General features: G+C 35.5%; 1 long non-coding RNA gene across 1 annotated transcript in view; it reads left to right on the top strand.

Moving 5' to 3' along the window:
• Window positions 1-21007, top strand: part of LOC121028759 (uncharacterized) — a 107581-nt gene that overhangs the window by 61310 nt on the left and 25264 nt on the right. Inside the window, exon 3 of the long non-coding RNA XR_005789423.1 lies at window positions 15050-15133. This is a non-coding gene — a long non-coding RNA (uncharacterized LOC121028759). The remainder of the gene's footprint in view (window positions 1-15049; window positions 15134-21007) is intronic.

Here is a 21007-nt window from a genome sequence, read left to right as displayed (position 1 = left end):
CATTTTATTTTTTGACATAACAGGAAAATTGATAAACTTCCAGAGTTCAGAAAAAAAGATCCTACAGACCCTAGGATGTTAAAGGTGTAATAAGAGATCATTAGGAACAAATTCCTACCAATAAATTCAATAATATAAATAAAATGGGAAAGTTCCAAACTTTTAAGTCTCAACACTTAGGAATTAATTCACTTTTTAAATCTATTAATTAAATTTATACTTCACCACCTTCCAAAAAGAAAGGTCCAGACTTACATGGATCCAATTGTTAATTCTATAAAATAAAAAAGAAATACCTGGAGTGCCTAGGTGGCTTAGTCGGTTAAGGGTCTAACGTCAGCCTAGGTCATGATCTTGCCTTCCCAAGTTCGAGCCTGGAGTCAGGCTCTATGCTGACAGCTCAGAGGCTGGAGCCTGTTTCAGATTGTGTCTCCCTCTCTCTCTGCCCCCTTTCCCACTCATGCTCTGTCTCTCTCTCTCAAAAATAAACATTAAAAAAAATTTAAAGAAAGAAATAACTATTCTATGGGTGCCCACTAAAATATTAGAAGAAGAGGAACTATTTCCCAATTGATTTTATGAAGCCACTGTTAACCATGATAACAAAATCCAATGGGAATTATTTTTTTTTAAAAAGGAAACATGCGAAGTGATGGATGTGTTAAATAATTTGATGGGGGATTCTTTTACCATATATATAAATTAATCAGGTGTATATTCTAAATATCTTACAGCTTTATGTCAATTATACTTTAATAAAGCTGGAAAAATAAATTTTAAGACACAGTTAAATATCCATTATGAACATAAAAACAGAATTCTTTAAAACTCTAGCAAAATGAACTCAGGAAATATGGAAAAATAATATCCCATGACCAATTGTACAGTTCAGAGATTTTTGACAAATATGCAATTCTAGGAATTCAAGGTTAGTTTAACAGTACAATTAATGTAATTCAAATTATTAATCCATTTTTAAAAACCTTAATATTATTTCAATAGATTCAGATGTTTTGCCACAATACAACAGCTTGGTGATAATAAACAACAAACACAAAACATTAATTTGTGGCAAACTAGCCAACATTATGCTTAATGATGAAACATCAAATGTTTTCACCCAAGATCAAGGGAAAGTAAAGTCTACTCTCAATATTTCTACTCAACATGTTTTTGGAGGCCCTAGTGAAATAATAGAACAGAAAATGCACATAACTTGTAGATAGAAAGATGCAGAAAAACTGTCTTTATTCCTAGATGGCCTATTTCCAAGGAATGCATAAGAAGAAAGTCAAAATAAGAAAAACAATACAGTAAAAAAAATTTTTTTTTAATTTTTTTTTTTCAACGTTTATTTTTGGGACAGAGAGAGACAGAGCATGAGCGGGGGAGGGGCAGAGAGAGAGGGAGACACAGAATCGGAATCAGGCTCCAGGCTCTGAGCCATCAGCCCAGAGCCCGACGCGGGGCTCGAACTCACGGACCGCAAGATCGTGACCTGGCTGAAGTCGGACGCTTAACCGACTGCGCCACCCAGGCGCCCCAATACAGTAAAAATTTATAAAGGATTTGAACAGAAACTTAACTAAAGATGATATATAAATCACTTTAAAGAACACACAAAAAGGTGTTTGGAATTATTAGTCATGGGAAAGATGTGCATGAAATCCACAGTATACTACAGGCATCCAACAGCATGGTTAAAATAAGAAAGACTGACTGTACCAAGTGTTGAATACGTGTAGTAACTGAAAATCTTATATATTTCTAGTAGGAGTTTAAGAGGTGTAATCACTTGGGGATATAATTTTTGCAATCTAAAAAACCTAAAGATACACTTAATATATGATTCAACAGTCCTACACTCAGACATTTATTAAAGAGAAATAAAAGGTATATATGCACATAAGAACTTACATATGATGCTCATAAAAGTTTTATTGATAATATTCAAAAAATGGAAACTGTGTCCAATAAGAGATGGGTGGATAAATAAATTTTGGTAATATGTATACATTGAATATAAATAATCGGAATGGAGTATAAGAATAAATTGGAATGTAGTACTAATACATTAGCCTCATGGATGAATCTCAGAAAAACATGCTAAACACTAGACACCAGATACAAAAGAGTATATACTAGAAAAATTCATTTATTAAGATTTTTAGAAAAGGCAAAACTAAGTCATAATATCAGAAATTCATAATATCATACTATCAGTTATTCATAATATGAATATTCACAAGATCAGTTTTTGCCTTGGGTTCAGGGTATGTGTGAAGAGGAATGGGGTTAAAAGCAGATATGATTATAAGAATTATGTGTAAAAGATAGTGAATATATTCTTTATTTTGAATATAGAAATTCCTATAATTTGTCAAAACTCATCAAACGGTACACTTTAAATGTGTTTATTTTCTTGTAAATCATACTTCAATACATTTTAAATTTAAATACTGAATACAGATTGGTTGCTGGACAGAGGGGATAGATAGGAAAAAGGGAAACCTGTGAATAAAGGTACCTAGGGAAGAAATCATATGGTACAGGGTATGTAGCAGTAGTGAATTTCATGACTAGAATAAAAGATAAATCAACAGGATTTGATGCTGCACAAATTGAAAAGTTAGAGTTAGAACATGGAAAGTCATGAATATCAGAATAAACATCTCAGATATTTTGTGAACAAATGACAGGACATCAATTTATTCTGTTTGCCCTTCCCATTTTCAACTGTGAAGTAACATTCTCAGACATTCTCCTGTCTATGAAGGAACATAGGCGGGTCTCCAGCAAACCGTGGAAGGAAGAATGTTATAATTCTTCCTTAAATGGTAGGGTCTTTTTGGCCTCTGGTATGCATGAGTTCCCTGACCATAAGTCACATTATTCACTTGTTTGTATCATGTCAGCCTTCCTCACAATTACTATCAGCAGGGCTCTTAAATATATGTTCACACAACCAAATTAAAACATGATGGTGGGTTTTAGGCATTTCTTGAAAAAAATGCATTGAGCAAAAATAAAATATTCTTCTCAAATACGTTTTTAGATACTGCCTATTATTTTGGTCATGATTTCCAAAATAACTGTCTTGATACAAAGAAACAGGAAGGCTCAGTCAACTATTTTTTCCCACCTCTTAAGGTTAATTTATATTTGATGACTCATAAGGATTGGTCATATATCCCAAAATATTGCAAAGGCTAAAAGATTAAGATATTTTATAAGCCTATAAATCTGTTGAGCTCGATATTAGACAAAACAGTGTTGTTCTCTCCAGATGGTTAATTTGCATGGCTGCCTTAACACTTGGCTTTTCCATACACATTTGCTTATTGTAAAGACCGTCATAAGAAATATGTTACTCAAATTGTGAGAGAAAAAAAAATACCCTGCAAAAATCTGGCTGTGAGATTTGTGTCTTGCTATTCATGTTTCTAAAATGAAGGAGAAAAGAGGTTTAAAGGATTTGGGGCTTTGAAAAGGCCATAGCTGCTTCTGCAGCCCCCAGTGAATTATTCTCCTGGATTAACCAACTGTTAAAGTTTCAGATAGGGACATTTCAATATGAAGTCTTACTAGAAAAGTAACAATTAGGTAGAGTTCTCAATATTATAATTTCATAGTTATTGTATATCATAAAACACTTTTCAAAGGTTTTATAAGAAAGCATTAAATGACAAATTGCAGCAATATGTTAATGTATTGATAGGATGTAGAAATATTTTACTGTATCAATATGTAACTATTTTTTTAAGAGAGAGAGAAAGAGAGACAGTGTGACTGGAGGAGGGTCAGAAGGAGAGGGAGAGAAAGAGCCCCGCGTAGTCTCCATGCTGACATGGATCTTGAGCCAAAATCTTGAGTTGGACATTCAACCACTGAGCCACTTAGGCATCCATGTAACTAATATTTCTTTTAATTTCCCATCAAGCAGAGATTCACAATCCTTGCCTTCAGTCTAAACACTGCTAATAATGTTTTCTATTTGTGTTGGGCATTCCTGATAATTATTTCAGTGCATTGTCATAAGTCCCCTTATAAGTGTAGAAGTGGACTTTATAAAATAACTCAGATCGGGGCGCCTGGGTGGCGCAGTCGGTTAAGCGTCCGACTTCAGCCAGGTCACGATCTCGCGGTCCGTGAGTTCGAGCCCCACGTCAGGCTGATGGCTCAGAGCCTGGAGCCTGTTTCCGATTCTGTGTCTCCCTCTCTCCCTGCCCCTCCCCCGTTCATGCTCTGTCTCTTTCTGTCCCAAAAATAAATAAACGTTGAAAAAAAAATTAAAAAAAATAATAAAATAACTCAGATCATTGTCTGGGGTAGAAATGAAGAAATATCTGGACTGGGTCATTTTCCTTCCCTCATTCTGAAGTCTTCCTTCTACATCGTGCTGAATCTGTAACATATTTTACAGCTATCACCTAGACAACTAAAGGGGTAAAATCCAAGACGGAACAGAATAGAAGATTAGACATTAGGAAATTACAGAGATTCCCAAATAAAGGCATTTGGGAAAGGGGAGCTTGTCAACTGCAATAATGTCATTATTCAGACTGAAGTCAGAGAGGTAGAGAAGTTTAGAAAACTTTGACTATATTTTCACCTTATGTTTGAAGAAATTTATTTGCACTTCTCTGATAAGTGATGTTGAGAATCTTTACATGTGCCTATTGGCCATCTATATGTCTTTTTTGGGAAAAGGTCCATTCAGGTTCCCATCCATTTTTTAATTGGATTGCTTGGTGTGTGTGTGCGTGTGCGTGTGTGTGTGTGTGTTGAGTTGTATAAGATTTTTAATATTTTGGATATTAACCTCTTATTGGATATTTCATTTGCAAACTCATTCTCCCATTTAGTTGGTTGCCTCTGTTTTGTCGATGGTTCCTTTCACTGTGCAAAAGTTTTTCATTTTGGTGCAGTACCAAGTATATTTTTGCTTTTGCTTCCCTTGCCTCAGGACACCTATCTAGAAAAATGTTGCTACTGCTTATGTTTTATTCTCAGAGTTTTTATGATTTCAGGTCTCACATTTCAGTCTTTAAGCCATTTTGAATTTATTTTGTATATGGTGTAAAAATACGGCCCAGTTTCATGCTTTTGCATGTAGCTGTCCATTTTTCCCAGCACCACTTGTTGAAGAGATTGTCTTTTTCCCATTGTATATTCTTGACAACTTTGTTGTAGTTTAATTGACTATATGTGTATTTATTTCTGTGTTCTCTATTCTGTTCCATTGATCTAGGTGTCTATTTTTGTGCTGGTACCATACTGTTTTGATTGCTGCAGCTTTATAGTACATCCTGAAATCTGGGATTGTGAAACCTTCAGCTTTATTCATTTTTTCTGAAGACTGCTTTGGCCATTCAGGGTCTTCTATGGTTTCTAGAAACTTTAATGTTATTTGTTCTAGTTCAATGAAAAATTCTGTAGGTATTTTGAGAGGGATTGCATCAAATCTATAGATTGATTTGGGTAATATGGATATTTTAACAATACCAGTTCTCCCAGTCCACGAGCATGGAATATCTTTGCATTTATTTGTGTGGTCTTCAATTTCTTTCATCAATGTTTTATAGTTTTCAGAGTTACAGGTATTTGACTTCTTTAGTTAAGTTTGGTCCTATATTATTCTTTTTGGTGCAATTGTAAATGCGATTGCTTTCTTCCTTCTCTTTTGCTGCTTCATTATTAGTGTATTAAAATGCAACAGATTTCTGTGTATTAATTTTGTATCCTGCAACTTTACTGAATTCATTTATCAATTCTAATAGTTTCTTTTTGGTGGAATCTTTAGGGTTTTCTATATATATTATTACCTCATCTGCAGATAGTGAGATTTAATTCTTCCCTACCAATCTGGATGTCTTTTAGCTCTTTTCTCTGTATGATTGGTATAGCTAGGACCTCCAGGACTATGTTGTGTAAAAGTGTTGAGTAAAAATATTTCTCTTGTTCCTGGTCTCAGAGGGAAAGCTCTCAATTTCTTATCATTGAGTATTGTAAACTGCAGGTTTTTCACATATGGCTGTTATTATGTTGACTTGTGTTCCCTCTAAACCTACCTTGTTGAGAATTTTTAACAGAAATGGATGTTGTATTTTGTTCATTGCTTTTTATGCATCTATTGAGATGATCATACAGTTTTTATTCTTTCTCTTCTTGATGTAATAAATCACATTGATTGATTTGCAAATATTAAACCACCTTTGTATCCCTGAAATAAACCTTACTTGATCTTACTGAATGATTTTTTAATGTGTTGTTTAATTTGATTTGCTAATATTTTCTTGAGGATTTTTTGCATCTCTGTTCATCAGAGATATTGGCCTATAGTTTTATTTATTTATTTTTATAATGTCTTTGGTTTTGAATTCAGGGTAATGCTTTGTAGAATGATTTTGAATGTTTTTCTTCCTCTTCTATTTTTTTTTTTTTTTTTTGTAATAGAGAATAAGGACTAACTCTTCTTTAAATACTTGGTAGAATTTACCTGTGAAACCATCTGGTCTGAACATTTGTTTGTTAGGAGATGATGATGATGATGATGATGATTCATTAAATTTCATTGCAAGTAACAGTTTGTCCAAATTCTCTATTTTTTTAATTCAGTTTTGAAAGGTTATATGTTTCTAAGAATTTACTCATTTCTTCTCAGTCATCCAGTTTGTTGGCATGTTAGTTTTTATAATATTCTTTAATAATCCTTTTGTATATCCATAGTGTCAGGTTGTATTTCTCATCCTTCACTTATGATTTTTTTATATTTGTCTTCTCTCTTTTTTTCTTTTTATGAGTCTGGTTAAAGTTTTACCAATTCTGTTCATCTTTGTAAAGAAACAGATACTGTTTTCATTGATCTTTTCTATTGTATTTTTACTCTCTCACATTTTTCTACTCTAATATTTATTATTACCTTTCTTCTGGCTTTGGGCTTTGTTCTTTTTCTACCTCCTATAAGGTGTAAGGTTAGGTTGCTTATCTGAGATTTGCTTATTTCTTGGAGTAGGCCCATATTTATATAAACTTCCCTTTTAGAACTGCTTTTAACTGCAGCTCAAAGATTTTGGACCATAATATTTTCATTTTCCTTAGTCTCCATGTATTTTTTAATATCCTCTTTGATGTTATGCATGACATATTTGTTCTTTAGTAGCATCTTATTTAGTCTTCATGTATGTATTCTTTACAGATTTTTTTCTTGTAATTGGTATCTAGTTTTATAACATTATGGTCAGAAAAGCAGCTTCATATGATTTATCGAGACTTGTTTTGTGGCCTAACATCCTGGAGAATGTTCCATGTGCACTTCAAAGACTATGTATTCTGCTGCTTTGGAATAGAATGTTCTATATATATCTGTTAGGTCCATCTGGTCTATTGAGTCATTCAAAACCATTGTTTCCTGGGGCATCTGGCTGGCTCAGTTGGAAGAGCATGTGACTCCTAATCTAAGGGTCATGAGATTGAATCCCACATGGAGTGTAGAGATTACTTAAATAAATAAAAAAATTAAAACAAATATTGTCTCTTTGTTGATTTCCTCTGTGTATGATCTTTATACATTGATGTAGGTTGGTTGTCAAGTCATCTACCATAATTGTATTGTTGACAATTTTTCCCTTTATATCTGTTGATATTCACTGTATGTTTCCATGTTAGGTGCACAGATATTTACAGTTGTTATAACTCTATTTGGATTGTTCCCTTTATCATTACATGTGCCTTCCTTTGTCTCTTGCTACGGTCTTTTTTTTTTTAATGTTTATTTATTTTTGAGAGAGAGAGGGAGACAGAGCATGAGCAAGGGAGGTGCACAGAGATAGGGAGACACAGAATCTGAAACAGGCTCCAGGCTCTGAGCTGTCAGCAGAGAGCCCGATGCTGGGCTCACACCCATGAGCAACGAGATCATGACCTGAGCCGAAGTCGGACACTTAACCAACTGAGCCACCCAGACACCCCATACAGTCTTTGTTTTAAAATCTACTTTGTCTAATATAAGTATTGCTACCCCAGATTTTTTTTCACTTCCAGTTGCATGGTAAATATTTTCCCATTCATTTACTTTCAATCTGCATGTGTCTTGAGATTTGAAGTGAGTTTCCGGTAGATAGCATATATATGGGTTATGTTTTTTAATCCTTTCAGTCACCTTATATGTGTGTGTGTGTGTTTTTATTGAAGCATTAGCCCATTTATGTTTAAAGTATTATTGGGGAACATGGGTGGTTCAGTTGGATGAGCATCTGACTCTTGACCTCAGCTTAGGTCATGATCTCAGGGTCACGGAATTGAACCCTACCTTGGGCTCCACAGAGAGCATGGAGTCTGCTTATGATTTTCTGTCTCTCTCCCTCTCTCCCTTTGCCCCTCTACCCTGCTTGTGCTCTCTAAATAAATAAGTAAATAAGTAAATAGTTATTGATATGTATGTACCAATTGCCATTTTGTTAATTGTTTTTTGGTTATATTTGTAGTTCTTTTTTATTCTTTTCTTCTCTTGCTCTTTCCTTGTGCCTTGATGGCTTTCTTTAATGTATGCATGGATTCCTTTCTTTTTGTGTATTTATTACAGGTTTTTGATTTGTGGTTATCATTGGGTTCATATTAGAACATTTTATGTGTATAGCAGTCCATATTAAGTTATTGTCGCTTAAGTTTAGCATTCTAAAAGCACTAAATTTTACTTTGCTCCCCCCCACATTTTATACATGTAATGTCCTGTTCTACATTCTTTCATTTTGTGCATCCCTTGACTGATATTTATACATATAATTAATTTTATGGCTTTTGTGTTTTAACTTTCATACTGGTTTTATAAGTAATTAATCTAATTTGACCACATGTTTGCATTTACCAGTGAAATTTTTTTCTTTCATAATTTTCTCACTTATAGTTATGACTTTTTCACTCAAATAATGCCCTTTAACAATTCTTATAAGAGTGGTTTAGTGGTGATGAACTTTTTAAAATTTGGTTTGTCTGGGAAACTATCTCTCCTTCTATTATGATAGAGAATTCTTGGTTGCAACTTTTTTTTCCTTTCAACACTTCGGATATATCATGCCAATCTCTTCTAGCCTATAAATCTTCTGCTGAAAAATCAGCTCATAGCCTTATAGAGATTTTCTTCTATGCAACAACTGTTTTTTGTTTTTGTTTTTTTTTGTTTTTTTTTGTTTTTTTTTTTTTTTTTGCTCTTACTGCTTTTAACATTCTCTATCACTGCTTCTTGCCATTTAAATTATTATGTGTCTGGGGCGCCTGGGTGGCGCAGTCGATTAAGCGTCCTACTTCAGCCAGGTCACGATCTCGCGGTTCGTGAGTTCGAGCCCCGCGTTGGGCTCTGGGCTGATGGCTCAGAGCCTGGAGCCTGTTTCCGATTCTGTGTCTTCCTCTCTCTCTGCCCCTCCCCCGTTCATGCTCTGTCTCTCTCTGTCCCAAAAATAAATAAACGTTGAAAAAAAAATTTAATAAAAAAAAATAAAATGGGATAATTTAATAAATAAATAAATAATAAATAAATAAATAAATAAATAAATTATTCTGGTCACAGAACCAGGCAGTCCATGGGTGTCTCCTGTGTGAGCTGCCTGTGCCCTCCTGTTTGGCTAACTGGCATTTGCTTTCAGTCCAGTAAGCTGCAATTTACCTGCTCTGGGTGCACTGGGTAGATTTTGGTCCCTGCATTGGTAGGGGTCTGTCTGAGGTTCCATGGGCTTGAAGGTAGGTAGTATGAGCAATCTGGCTAGTAGTGTGCACCTACTCTGTCTGCTACAGAAGCATGTGCCTCAAATGGCTATGTGCTTTCCCTGTAAGGCCTCCTGATAGGTTTTCATTGGTAGGCAGGGTTGATAATCAGACCAGATGTCTGCATCCCATCTGTTTTCCAGAGCTGCAGGCTTACTAAATGGGAGGATACTCTTCCTGCATGGCCAGCTGAGAAACTCGGCAGCTGGGACTGATGGTGTGCTGGTGGGTGTGGTTATTTCCCCTTTCCCCAGGGCAGGAGTCACTCTGGAGTGGTGCTGGTTCCAGCCTGGACTGCTTTCAATGTGTGTCAAAGTCCAAGCTGCTTTAGAGGATATCTGCTGAGACCGGCAGGTTGATGAGGTAGATCCACAGGGGAAACATGGGGGACAGGGCACTCAGTGCTGGAAAAATAGGTGGAAAGTGTTCCTGCTGGTTCACACAAATCCCATATGTAGACTGAGAGGAAAGAAAAAGAAATGGTGCCTGTCAGCACTTTTGTTCTTGAAGAAGTCTCCTGAGTTCTCTGCCCCTTGAAGCACTTTCTGAGATTAGTAAATAACTTTCCTTCATGTATAACTCAAGTGCTTTTCAAACTGCTGCTTTTGTGCTATGTCTCAGCTGAATTATGCTGCTTCTTTAAGACTGTTTCCTATTGTCCCCACCTTCCCAGGAGCTAAGCCTGCTGATTTTTAAAGTGTCCAGAGTTAATATCCACTAATTTTTAAAGCTCATGAATTTTAGCCCCACTGGTTTTCAAAATCTAATGTGGTGAGCAGTCGTCCCAATAATGTGATCCTTGGGCTTCTCCATGCTTGTGATGTCTCATTTGTGATTAGTCTCATCAGCGATTTGGTTCCCAACTGCGTACCTGCCTCTCCTACCCTTTAAAAAATTGTTTTAAGTTTGTTTATTTATTTTTCAGAGAGCGAGAGAAATTGTGAGTGGTGTAGGGGCAGAGAGAGAAGAGAATCCCTAACAGGCTCTGCACTGTCAGCATGGAGCCTGACGAAGGGCTCAAACCCACAGACTGTGAGATCATGACCTGAGCCAAAATCAAAAGTTGGATGCTTAACTAGATGAGCCACCCATGCACCCCATTCCTAACCTGTTTAATGTGGCTTCTTGTGTATGATTAACTATGGAAAGTCTGGTCTGCTGATCCTCAGGTCATTTTCAGAGTGAGTTGAACAAATGTGGCTGTTAACTTGTGTATCCATGGGATGAGGTGAGCTCCGGGTCCTCTTACCCTGCCATCTTTTTGACACTTTCTAGAGGGTCAGTCTCCCAGAGGTAGACTATTGGTTGGTACTTGGCTCAGGAAAATTTTCATTGTGATAATTGGGGTATTTTTCTCAATCCTCCTATAGTATCTTCATGCTTCCTCATATCTTGTGCTCCTGAGCCCTAGGAGTAAACTTTGCTCAGCCTTCCTTGTCTTTTCCCTTTGGTGAGTTTAAGCATAAGAGTTTCCTGCTCTGTCTTCAGTGATAGCAGCACCCTGCATTGTATCCTCAGAAAATCCCAGGTACAAGAAGGTTCCTGACCTTTACACAGTGGAAAGTTATTTGCTTATGTATATCCCCAAGTGAGAGGAGGAGGAAAGAGAAGAAAAGAAGGCTTGTTGTCATTCCCTCTGCAATAATCTTTTTTTTCCCTTTAACTTCATATCAGAGAAATGTCCAGGGCACCAAATAAGCTTTGGTATATCACCCAACATCACCTAAGCACTGTCTGCATACCTTTGTCACTAGGCATGTCACTTCATTCTCTTTTCTGTCCCCAATCTTCCTCCTGAGGCCTCTTAAAAAAACTGTCAAATAGGTGCTAACTCCTATTGTATCTGGAACTGCACGTGATTTTCAATTGTCAAGCAGACTTGCTTTTGACATTTAATAATTTATTAAACTTTTACTTTTTTTTTCCTGCTTGCTTTTATATACGTTGTCTCTTCCTCTCATGCTCTGTTTAATAGAAACACCATTTATGTGCTCTCTCTCTTCTCATGGGGTCTTATTTCTTTGAAATTTAGTTCAACTTACTGTTTGGGTTAGTAGTTTTCTAATGAGCTTTAAAAGTATCTGATTGCATAGATTACAGATTTTACATTTAGTAGTGTGGAATCTTTTGCAACATTCTACATTCTAACTGAAAGTGGAGTTTGAACACAAGTACATTTTGGAGTACAGTTTTTTACTATTTATCCTAAGGCCAAAGATTATAAAGTATTTCAACAAATTTTGAATTCTAGTTAGTATGTGTATATATTCTCTCTCCCTCTCCCCCCTTGCTCTCTCTCCAGTGGAATAACAACTTGTAAGTGTAGAAGAAATGATGTAGTTAGAAAATCCCATTTTGGCAATCAAGACACTAATTTATTCAGAAAATGATCCTAAATTAATGCTCAAACTAACAGTGAAAATTTGATGAGAAACAAGATACAGCCTGAAAGAATCTCCCCAAGAAATGCTTATAAATTACAAAAGCAAAAATAGAAATAGCTGGCAGACACCACCTGAACCATGTGATTAAAGTTGCCATAAACAGGATTGAGACAAGATATTGCCTTCTGACAAGATACACAGAAAAGGACATAACACTACTTCTGTGATAATTCTGCCAAATATGAGTCACCTGGTTCTGATCACAAGGAAATATTAAACAAATCCAATAATTGGACATTCTACAAAATAACTGGCTGTGTTTTCAAAATTGTCAAAGATGCAAAAGGCAAAAAATCATTTTGAAGAACTGTTCTAGTTTGGAGTCTAAAGGGGATGCCAGTTATTGAATCACAGATCCTGGACCACAGTAACTTTTCTCCTGTTTGCTTTGTTTAGATGTTTTTAGGGTACTTAGGTTTAATCTCAATAAGATCTGTGGTTTAGATGGTAGTATATCAATAATTTTCTGATTTTGATCATGGGATAATGGTTATAGAAGAGAGTGTAGAGACCTCTCCTATTTTCTTACGAAATATATAATAATTATTGGGGTAATAAAGTGTCGTATCTGCAAATTATCCTCCAGTGATTCATAGAAAAATATTCAATTAGACATATGGAAAGATAAATAGAATGTATGGAAAAATTTTAATAGATGGGTAATGTAGTTGAAGGTTATATACAGTTTCATAGCCTTTTCTAGAAACTTTTCCATAAGTTTGAAATTACTTTGGAAAGATGTAAATTTCTAGTACTGGAAAGTAGTAGATCTCATTAAGAAATTATGCTTTATGTTTCCTTTTGCTTTTCTTGTATGTCTTCCCACCCCTCTCCCAGTTTTCTTGAGATAAAATTGATGCATAACGTTTTTAAGTTGAAGGTGTACTAAGTGTTAATTTAGTACATTTCTATACTGTAAAATGATTACCAGAATAACATTAACACCTGCCTCCCATCATAAAGTTATCATTTCTTTTTGTAGGGAGGATATTTAAAATTATACTTCCTTTTTTCGTTTAAAATTATTTAAACTATTTGAAACTTTTTAAAAAGTGATTTAAATTCCATTTAGTTAACATACAGTGTAATATTTTTTTCAGGTGTCCAATAGTCATTTTGTACATCTATAAAACACCCAGTGCTCCTCATAACAAGTGTACTCCTTAATCCCCATCACTTATTTAACCCATCACCCCACCCACCTCTCCTCCAGTAACCATCAACTTGTTCTCTTCTTTCTTATTTTTTTCCTCTTCTTTTTCCCCATGCTCATTTGTTTTGTTTCTTATTCCACCTTTAAGTGAAACCATATGGTATTTATCTTTTTCTGACTGATTACACTTAGCATAATATTCTCTAGCTCCATTCACATTGTTGCAAATGGCAAGATTTTCATTCTTTTTATGGTTGAGTAACACACACACACACACACACACACACACACATATACATACATATACATTCCACATCTTCTTTATCCATTCGTTGGTCAATGGACGTTCAGGCTATTGTTGATAATGCTGCTATAAACATCGGGGTGCATGTATCCATTCAAAGTAGTATTGTATCCTTTGAATAAATCTCTAGTAGTGCAATTTCTGGATCCTAGGAAAGTTCTATTTTTAACTTTTTGAGAAACCTCCATACTGTTTTCCACAGTGGCTGTGCCAGTTTGCATTCCCACCAACAGTGTAAGAGGGTTCCTCCTTCTCTGCATCCTCACCAATACCTGTTGTTTCTTGTGTTTTTTTTTTTTTATTTTAGCCATTCTGACAGGTGTGAAGTGATATCTCATTTTAGTTTTGATTGGCATTTCCCTGATGATGAGAGATGTTCAGCATCTTTTCATGTGTAAGGTCACACCTTCTTAGCAATATTCAAGTATATAATATAGTATTATTAACTGTAATTACTGTGCTGAACATTAGATCTCCAGAAGTTATTCATCTTATAGCTGGGTGTTTGTACCCTCTGACTGACCTCAGCCCCTGGCAACCATCATTATAGTCCTTTTTTCTGTAAGTTTGGCCTTTTTTTTTTTAGATTCAATATGTAAGTGATACCATGCCATATTTCTTTCTCTGTCTGGCTTATTTCACTTAGTATGATGTCCTCAAATCCATCCATTTTGCCACAAGTGGTAGGACTTCCTTCTTCTTCATGCCTGAAAAACATTCCATTGTGTATATGTGTGTGTATGTATGTATGTGTAGATATCACATCTTATTTACACATTCATACATTAACACACACAGGTTTCCATATCTTGGCTAGTGTAAATAATGCTGCGATAAACATAAGTGTGCAGAGATCTCTGAGATACTGATTTTGTTTCCTTTGGATACATACCCAGAAGTAAGATTGTTAGATCATATGGTAGTTCTATTTTTATTTTTTGAGGAACTCCATACTATCTTCCATAGAAGCTATACCAATTTTCATTCTACTATTCATGCAGAAGGGTTCCCTTTTCTTCATCCCTCACCAACACTTGTTATCTCTAGTCTTTTTGATAAGAAAGTCTAACAGATGTGAGGTGATAATGCATTGTGGTTCTGATTAGATTTCCCTGATAATGAGTGATGTTGAGCATCTTTTTCTTCTGCCTGTTGACAATTTGCAGTTTTTCTTCAGAGAAATGTCTATTTAGTTCCTCTGCCCACCTTTAACAAGTTACTAGATTTCTTTGCTATTAAGGTGTATGAGTTTTTATATATTAGATATTAACCTTTTTTTCAAATACATGATTTGCTGATATATTCCATTCTATAATATACCTTTCCATTTTGTTGATTGTTCTTTTGCTGTGCTGAAGTTGCTGTTTTTTGTGTTTTTTTTTTTAATAGAAAGGGTGAGCCAAGGAGATGGGCAGAGGGAGAGAGACAAAGAACCCCAAGAATTCAGTGCTATATCGAATAGGAGTGGTAATGGTGAGTACCCTGGTCTTTTCTGATCTTAGAGGAAAAACTTTTGACCTTTCATCATTAAGTATGATGTTGGCTGTGGGGTTATTGTACATGGTCTTTATTTGGATAAGGTATATTTCTTATATAACCAACTTACTGAATGTTTTTATCATGAAAGGATATATTTTATCAAATGCTTTTTTGATATGATCATAGGATTTTTAGCTCTCTATTTATGTGGTGTTATCACATTTATTGATTTGTGTGTGTTGAACTATCCTTCTCTTCCAGGCATCAATCCCACTTGATCATGGTGAATTACATTTTAATGGGCTGCTGAATTTGACTTACTAATATTTTATTGAGAATTTTCTTCATCAATATTTAGTGATACTGGTCTGTATTTTTTTTCTTATAGTTTCTTTATCTGGTTTTGGTATCAGGGTAATGCTAGCCATGTAAAATTGAGAATGTTGATTTTTCTTACATTTTTGGGAAGATTTTGAGAACGATTGGCTAGGTTATTTTTTTAGTTTCATAGAATCCATCAATGAAGCAATCTGTTGCTTTTCCGTGTTGGGTGGTTTTGACGACTAATTCAATCTTACTAGTATTTCATCTATTTATATTTTCTATTTCTTTATGATTCATTCTTAATAGGTTTTGTTTCTAGGAATACTCTCTTCTAGGTTATCCACTTTGTTAGCATATATATGTTCATTGCAGTCTATCTCAGGACCCTTTGTATTTCAGTATTATCAGTTGTAATGCCTCCTCTTTCATTTATAATTTTGAGTCGTCTTTTTTGTTTTCTTAGTCCAGCTAAAGTTTTGTTACTTTTGTTAATTTTTTTTCAAAAACCAGCTCTTAGTTTTATCAATCCTTTCTTTTATTTTCTTTTTATTTTTTCTGGACTCCATTTTACTTATTTCTGCTCTGAACTCTATTTCCTTCCCTCTAACTTTGGGCTTAGTTTCCTCTTTATTTTCTAGTTCATTGAGGTATAAAGTGAGGTTTTTTATTTGAGATATTTCTGGTTTCTTAATGTGTAAGTGCTTAGAAACTCCCCTATAGAACTTCTTATGTAGCATCCCAGAAGTTTTGATATGTTTTGCTTCCATTTTCATCTGTTTAAAGATATTTCTTGATACCCCTTTTGATTTCATGTTTGATCCATTGATTATCTGTTTAATCTCCACACACTTGTAAGTTATTCAGGTTTCCTCCTGTTATTGGCTGTTAGTTTCCTATCACTGTGGGCAGAAAAAAATATTTTGTATTATTTCAGTCTTTTCACATTTGCCAAGATGTTTTGTGACCTAGCATGTGATCTATCTTATGCAATGCCCTGTGTGCCCTTAAGGAAAATGCGCATGCTACTACTATTGGATGAAATATTCTATACTTGTCTGTTAGGTCCATTTGGACCAATGAGTGGTTCAAGTCCAGTGTTTCTTTGTTGATTTTTTGTGTGATCTGTCCATTGTTGAAAGTGAGCTAATGAAGTTCTCTGCTATTATCTCCTTTCAGATCTGTTAGAATTTGTTTAATGAATTTAGATGCTCTAGTGTTGGGTACATATATAATTGTTATATGTTTTCATGAAATGACTCCTATTTCATTATGCAATGGTTTGTTTTCTCTTATCAATGTTTTTGGCCTAAAGTCAATTGGATGAAAGTATCATTTCTTCCACTTTGTTTTGATCTTCACTTGGATGGAATATCTTTTTGCATTCCTTCACTTTTAACCTATATATGTCCTGAAGCTGGAGTTTTTTGGTTTTTTTTTTTTTCAATACATCCAGCCACTCTATATCTTTTATTGCAGAATGCAATCCATTTAGAGTATTTTTAACATTTAAATATTTACTGAAGCCACCTTATTGTTTTCTGGCTGTTTTGTGGTTCATTCCTTCCTACCCTTCATTGCCTTCTATGTATGTGATGATTTTCCATAGTGTGTGCTTGTCTTTATCTTTTGTGTACGTATTGTATATTTCTCTGTGTAGCTCCCAAGAGGTTTACACAAAAAAGTCATATGTTTTATATATATATAATATATAATCATATATATCCATTTTATACAGATAATATAATTTTTATTGCATTTAAATTCAATTTTTTTAATGTTTATTTTTGAGAGAGAGAGTGAGAGACAGAGCAGAGTGAGAGCAGGGGAAGGTCAGAGAGAGGGGGGTGCACAGAATCCGAAGCAGCTCCAGGCTCTGCACTGTCAGCACAGAGCCTGATGCGCGGTGAAACTCACTAGTCATGAGATCATGACCTGTGTCAAAGTTGGACGCTTAACTGACTGAGCCACCCAGGCACCCAATTGCATTTAAAATTTTAGTTTAAGTTTATTGTTATTTTACCTTTCTCTTTTATATTTTTGATGTCACCATTTACATAGTTTTTACTGTGTATCCGTTAACAAATTGTTTAAGCTATGGCTATTTTTAATAATTTTGACCTTTTAGCTTTTATTCTAGAGTTAAGTAGCACATCATTGTATTACAGTTAAAGGATTCTGAATCTGACTGCATGCTTACCATTATCAGTGTTGCATATCTTCATATGTTTTTATGGTACTAATTGTGATACTTTGCCTCAGCTTGAATAACTTCTCTTAACATTTTTAAGACAGTTTAATAACAAAGGATTCCTTCAGCTTTTTTTTTAATGTTAATTTTCAGAGGGAGAGAGAATGAGAGCAGAAGAGGGGCAGAGATAGAGGGAGACACAGGATCCAAAGCAGGCTCCAGGCTCTTTGCTGTCAGCACAGAGCCTGACGCAGGGCTTGAACCCACAAACCAGGAGATCATGACCTCAGCCAAAGTCAGACACTTAACCGACTGAGCCACCCAGGCGCCCCTATTTAATTCTGAAGGACAACTTTGGGCAAAATATTTTTGATTGGCAGTTTCTTTCTTTAGCTCTTTGAATACATCACCCCATTTCTTTCCTGGTCTCTGTTGAGAAATCTGATAAATTCACTGGGTTTTCTTTTTTTGATAATTTTTTTTCTTGCTGCTTTTAAAAAGTTCTTCCTTTAATGTCAGACAGTTTTATTATTTTGTGTCTTGGAGAAGAGCGTTTTGGATTCAAATTTTAAGGTGACCTATTAGTTTCATGAACTTTTTCCAAAAATCCCCTTAGGTTTGAGAAGTTCTCAACCATTATTTCTTTAAATAAGTGTTCCACCTTTCTTTCTTTGTTCTCTTTCTGGGACTCCAGTAATACATATATTATTTCTTTTCATGATTCTTCTGCTTTTACAAGATTGCTGTTAAGTTCTCTATGGAATTCTTCAGTTCAGTCATTGCATTCTTCAGCTCCAATTTTTTTTAGATTTTTTGGGTTTTTTTTCCTCTTTATTTAACTTCTATTTTATTCTTGTATTTTTGATGTTAAATTGCTTTTATGCTTTGTAACAGTTTGAGCATCTGTATATCAGTTACTTTGAATTTTTTTATTTCCATTTCTATGGGGTCAGTTACTAGATGTTTACTATATTCCTTTTGGATATATGTTCTCCTGTTTCTATGTGGTTCCTGTAGCCTTGTGTAGATGTCTGCACATTTGAAGAATCAGTCACCTCTTCCAGATTTATGGGCTGATTTTGATAATGAAAGTCTTTCCCCTGAAAATGGGGGCATATTGTATCATGCTGTGACCCTGGGTCTGGTTGTAGAGTGTGCCAATGCAGGGGAAGTGTGATATCTCTTCAACTCAAGCAACTAGGTCCACAATATTGATAATTAAGTTTTCCTTGGCAAGGATTGTGGAGAATCTTCAAAGGTTTCAAGGGTTGATTAGTCTTAAGTGGTGCCTTCAAGTCCAGTAGCTAGAAACCAGGGCAGGGAGCAATGGTGTCCAGGGCCCCTGGTATTCACACACTTAGCTGTGGAGGCTAGCTGTAGGTGTCTATGTAGTGGCAGAGACCAGTTAGAGACAAACTCATGGAAATGGAGATCAGGGCAGGTAGCAAGGTCAGAACCAACTATGGGCTCACTGGAATCTGCGGAGGCCCCAGCTGTTAGTGTGCTCTCCTATGGCTTCACACCCCATTCCTAGTTGTGTATTGTGCAGTGAAGTGCAGTCACAGGAGTCACACTGGGGAGTATGCAGGTGCACACATGGAGGGAGGGGCTAAATATATGTTGTCATGGTGTTGCCAACAACAGAATGGAGGGCCTGATCTGGGCCTGCAAGCAGTTGTGGGGGGCCCAAGATGCCAACGTGCTTTCCTAGTTATGCATACTCTCCCACTGGGCATGCACACTGCAATGGAGGCTAGTGATGAGGATCAGTCTGAGAATATACAGGTGCACAGTGGGAGGGTCAGGGAAGGACTGAAGTATCTGATTTTAGGAAACAAAAATACCTGTAAGCTAATAACTGCCAAGATATGAGGGGGATCTACAGTGATTGTACAGGCTGGTGACTTTGTCAGTGGTGGAAGCTGCTGAGTGTATATACAGAGCAGATCTTTGGGAACCACAGACATTCCCCCTGCCTATCTGGTAACAATTGTCTTTACTTTCTTGTTTGTTCCTAAAGAAATTTATATGCATTAGCTTTGCCAGTCTGGGTTTTATAAAACCAAAGCTGGACTTCTGTTTTGCATCATTCCTGAAGAGGCTGGTTGGTCACCCCATTCTTTCTTTCCTGGTGAGAACTCTTTCTAGCTGGTTAGACCCTCATTGTCAGAGAACAGTGCCAACTTGGGGAATGTGATGATGCAGGCTAAACGAAGTCGTCTTTTACTTCTTGTATAATTATTCTCAGCTTTGTTTTCATTCCATGCTGTGGCTAAAATTTCCTAAATGTGTTTTCAAGGTCTTGTGGAGCTATTTTTATTTGTGGATAGCTGTCCAATCACTTCTCTTTATGGAGAGATGTGGAAGCTGGGTTCTTGTACCTTGCCATTTTTTTCTACAAATGAAAGTATTTTAATATTACCCTCTAGCAAAATAAAAGGAACTATGAATCAAACACAAATTTATTGCTGTTTCATGGAAGTTTTGCCTATTTGTTACACTCAGAACATAAAATTATTTTTCTATGAGATCCCTCCCCCAATTTCTTCTAATACTACTTTTACAATGAAGATAATTTCTGTAGAGAAAAAGTGGATCTACGTGATTTAGTTCTCATACAAGCTTTAGACCTAAGCTTGAGTGTGGTATAAAAGGTTCCTCATACAGTCAATGCATCATGTAGGTATAATTCATTCATGGAGAACCAAACACCTGTGATTCCATATGTTCTCATTGATTTCACTAAGTTGGAACCTCATGGATGAATCTCTGTGTAATTAGATGAGCATGATAACTTCCCAGAAAGACAGGCTTTCCTGGGATACACTATTATCCAAATGTTTGTGAATTTAGAGGGAAGTAAGGATGGATGTCTAACTTGTCATACATGTATACATCAAATTAGTGAACTTGACACAAATAATTTCAGACATATTACAGATATAAATGAATGTTTAAAAGTGTGAACTGTTAATGTGTTTTGCTAAAATACTTATAAAACATTAATACAACAGATGGTGCAATATACCTGAATGAATCCTATGCCTACTTAAATGGGTGCATTTCTGGGTTAGGTCAGCATTTAGGTTATTTAGAGAAACGTGGACAGCTCCACGCTCTTTAAGAAAAATCATTTTCTGTCTTTTAAAAAATTTAAAAGACACAGACATGAATATAGTGTGATATTGTTTAAGAAAGTCAAAGGGATTTTTTTATATTCATGATAAACTCACTGAAAATTCAGTGCATGATCTTGATATTAAAAAGAGATATGCTTATTGTACATCTGAAACACATACTTTACTGTAGCTGCCAATTTTTCTTCCACCTAGTTAGATTTTACTGCTAAAAAATTA

The sequence above is a fragment of the Herpailurus yagouaroundi genome, unplaced genomic scaffold (assembly GCF_014898765.1).
Source record: "Herpailurus yagouaroundi ecotype Mexico unplaced genomic scaffold, PumYag 100, whole genome shotgun sequence".
In the NCBI taxonomy this organism is placed as follows: domain Eukaryota; kingdom Metazoa; phylum Chordata; class Mammalia; order Carnivora; family Felidae; genus Herpailurus; species Herpailurus yagouaroundi.
The sequence above is the reverse complement of the archived record's forward strand: the minus strand, read 5'-3'. Positions and strand labels throughout refer to the sequence as shown.